Genomic DNA, 3807 nt, shown 5'->3' with positions numbered 1-3807 from the left:
TGTAGCTCCAAAAAAAAAAAAAAAAGGCAATAAGAACACACTGCAAATTGCTCAATAAGCTGATTCTAATATTTTATGTAACTTCCCCTCCCAATACCTGTGGTACTTTCCCCTTTTTTTAAACCAACTAATATTAATTTTGTTTTATTATTGAGTAGAAATCAGTAGAAATGTGTAAGTGTATTGTCTAACCTAAATAACGAGGTATGATCATAGCTTAAAACATGAGACTTTTTTGCAAATTAAAGTGGTCAGGTTTAGCACTTTCGGTTATTTTGCTATAAAACTAAAAAATAAATTTCATTAAAATAATATCCAGTGCTGCTAGACCTTTAGAAAATATTTCTTTATTGCTATCAAGATAGCTTGTATCTTCAACTCTGACTGCTCTATATTTCTATTTTTGTAGAACAACCCCTGTGACAATAACTGTGAACACATGTACTGCTGATCTCCTACAAAAACCTCTGCAGCCTATGGACTTTGGTTTGATAGTCCAACCCTCTGCAGCTTGATTAACAGCTCTGTTGTTGAAAAATTACAGCAGACAGTTCTGCAGACACTCACTGTCACAGTCAGTTCTGAGACACAACTTTTAATAATAACTTGTGGAAGCAAAGCTCTGTGTAGTGTTTGTTGATTGAGCTTTGGGATTACAAATCTTCATGAAAAGCAGGTGCCAGGTGTCCCCTGTGTATGGCTGAGGTGTTGATTCTGTAACTCTTGTGTTCTAGAGGTCTTCCAGCTTTTCTCAGTTAATGGATTATTGAGGGGCTTGTCTCAAATTGAAGCAAACCAGAACATGATTTCTCCTTCTTGAAGGAAAAGTGGTGCTGAGCTGAGTCACAGATTTCCACATGAGAAGGCAGAGGGGCTGCATGGAGCCCTTTTCTATTTTTTCACTCTTTTATTTTTCCCCTTACTTTCTGCAGAATCAATAGTGCTGGGTGTGACTTTTGCTTTCCACTACCAAGGTGAGACAGGCCTGTGCTTTCTCTTTGCCCCCAGAGCCTCTGGCAGCCAGGACAGCTTTGGTGATGCTGCTGCAGAGCCCACCTGCCAGAGAGGTGCTGCAGGGGGTTCCTTCTGCAGCTCATCCTGGATCCCTACGCTTCTTCTGCTGAAACCACCAAGGAATTCTGGCTTAGGTGCTACCATTTCCTCTGCCCTCCATGGTTTAAGCTTGTTACATCCATAACTTATCCCTGGATTTGCAAAGTGCACTCATGTTTTAAATAGAGTGAGCTATATGTGCAGCAGGGGATGTTTGGGGTCAGTATTTGCGTTGCCACACTCCGTGGTTACCAGACGCTATAATAAAATCACTTGCATCAGAGGAAAGCTGACAACACATTTTAGCACTTCCATAGCCCTCACTTAATCACGGCAGGAAGCTTTCCTGCTGCTAGGAGAACATGTTGCGTCACCAGAACATCTGACACCGGTGTCTAGTGTCAATCACTTTGCTTAAGGTCATAAAAAATATTAGGGTGTCCCCTTACGATGTACAGGTTTTGCATGAGTGACAATTCATGGGAAATACATAGCATGATAAATAATGGAACAGGTGGACTAAAGTGGTGTCTTTCCTGTTTAAAATGAGAAAAGTGATTGACATCAGCAAAGCTAGATAAGCTAAATAGAGCTGTTCATCTTTTTCCCTCCCTGGGAACACAATAGTTTTTCTGACTCCTTCTTCCCCCTCCCCATTTCTTTTTTTCCTCAGTAGAATTTTGGGGGCTGCTAAGGAGAGAACTGCAGGGCTGTAGAGATGCAGTGATTTCCACTACCTGTGTAGCAGTTTGGCTCCGTGATTCCTTGGTTAACCCCAGAGCAGGAGCAGCCCATTGCCCTCTCCAGAAGTCTTTCCCACACATGGGTCGTCCTTTGGCCATCACTGTGATACAGCTGAGCTTGCTGTGGAAGGAAGGTAGAAGTACAAGGTGATGCTCAGCTCCAAGTCAAAAAAGAAAAGCCAAACTCAGTGGAATGGAGACAAGGGGGGTTCTGGAGCAGTCTTTTTTCAGGAAGGGTAAATAACAGTGAGTAAGAGTTGCTCTGCTACTGCTAGAGATGGTTTCCCTTTCCTTTGCTCTGCTTTCTTTGACATCTGCAGTGCATAGGCAAGGACACAGCAGAGTTCCTGGACCACTGTCTGCCTTGGTAATTGTGAGGCACCTGGGCCTTACCCAGCCTGTGAGCAGTGACAGACACATTGCAGTGACCCCTGGCACAGCAAAGCTTCAGACACACCATCATCTCCTGCAGTACCAAACTGACCAGCTGGGAGGCCTCTGGGTGATAGCGGGCTGCTGAGCTCAGCAGCATCGTCTGTATCCTCTAGAGATGAGGTACATGGCACAAGCATCTTCATACCAAGAAGCAAATGAAAGGCTGTGCAGGAATTCAGGCTTATTTGTCTTTATTCAGAGGAGCAAACCAGTACCTTTGTGGAAGAATCCCAGCACCTGATCCTGGTGTCCTGCAGGAGCAAAGCAGAGGTTGTGAGCAGTTCAGGCAGAGATTTTTATGCTGTTGAAGATATTTTCAAAGGTTTCATCACTAAGTGTTCACATGGCCTTAGAAACTGATTGCTCCCCCATGATTTGTTTGCATTGATTTTGGGCCAGTCTAAAGCAGTAGTAGCATCTTTTCTGACTGACCAGCGATGACATCCGACCCATGTCTCACAGCCTATGTTTTTTTCTTCTTGCAAATCTATATATTTCAGATTTTTTCATTATTATCCTCTCTCTCTGCACACCCAGGAACAACATATCCTTTTCAGCCCTTAAAGCCCAACCAAAATTTCTGCTTCAAATTTTGAACCCCAAGACCTAATCTGGATTGATTTGAGGTTTCATGCCTGGATGCTGGGTGCTGTAGTGCACCAAGTCTTTCATACAAAGCCATCTGGAACTCCACGATTGGTGTTTGGTGTTTCTCATGGGAATCTGAGAAGCAGAAGGATGCAACCCTGTGGAGATCAAAGTGACTTTCCAGTTCAGAAACACCTTTCCTTCTGGTGTGAAAAGGCTTTGAATGTGACAAATGGTGTTTCGGTTCTGGGAGAGGCTGGGTGGGAGCTGATGCAAATTTTATTCTCACAATTGCTTGTCTCTCCCTTCCTGAAAGCCCTGGCAGCACTGCACAAGCAAAACTGCCCTCACAAGGATAGAAAATTATCTAATAGAGGAATTGTGCTGGTGCTCCGGGCAAATGTTACAACGATCTTAAATAATAATTTCAAAACCTAAGCACAGGAAATTGTGTCTGTAACTACACCCTGTATTGCTATTGTACAAAAAGACAGTTATAGCCGGGGATAGTATTTTAAAATAATACTCAGTTTGGTATGACAATGCTTAGATTTTGTTCAAGCCAGAACACCCAATTTACAATTCCCCAGTCATTTCACGTGTTGTGTTTTGTACGTGACTCTGGCTTTAATATCATAATTTTCCAGGTTAAAAAAAAAAAAAAGAACAAGAGAGAAAGAGAGAAAGGTTAGTTTCATGGACTTGTGTCAAGAATTAAGTTTCTCTGCCATGGACACTTGGGAGAGGTCCTGTTACCAAACACTGAATGTACAGTATTACTGCAGCTCCACAGAACAGGAACCAGCTCGGAGTGTGGAACGAAGAGAGACCTGAGAGTCTCATCAGCATCCGGAAGAGTCAGGCCTGGAACAAGCCCTCTGGAGTATCCCGTATTCCTGCCTCAGATCTGCTTATCCAGAGTCAAATCCAGGGTTACTGCTCCTTTGATAGCTGAGATAGAAGTTGCAGGTTTCACCTAATTTGTTTT

The sequence above is a fragment of the Corvus brachyrhynchos genome, unplaced genomic scaffold (assembly GCF_000691975.1).
Source record: "Corvus brachyrhynchos isolate BGI_N302 unplaced genomic scaffold, ASM69197v1 scaffold407, whole genome shotgun sequence".
NCBI lineage: Eukaryota > Metazoa > Chordata > Aves > Passeriformes > Corvidae > Corvus > Corvus brachyrhynchos.
The sequence above is the reverse complement of the archived record's forward strand: the minus strand, read 5'-3'. Positions refer to the sequence as shown.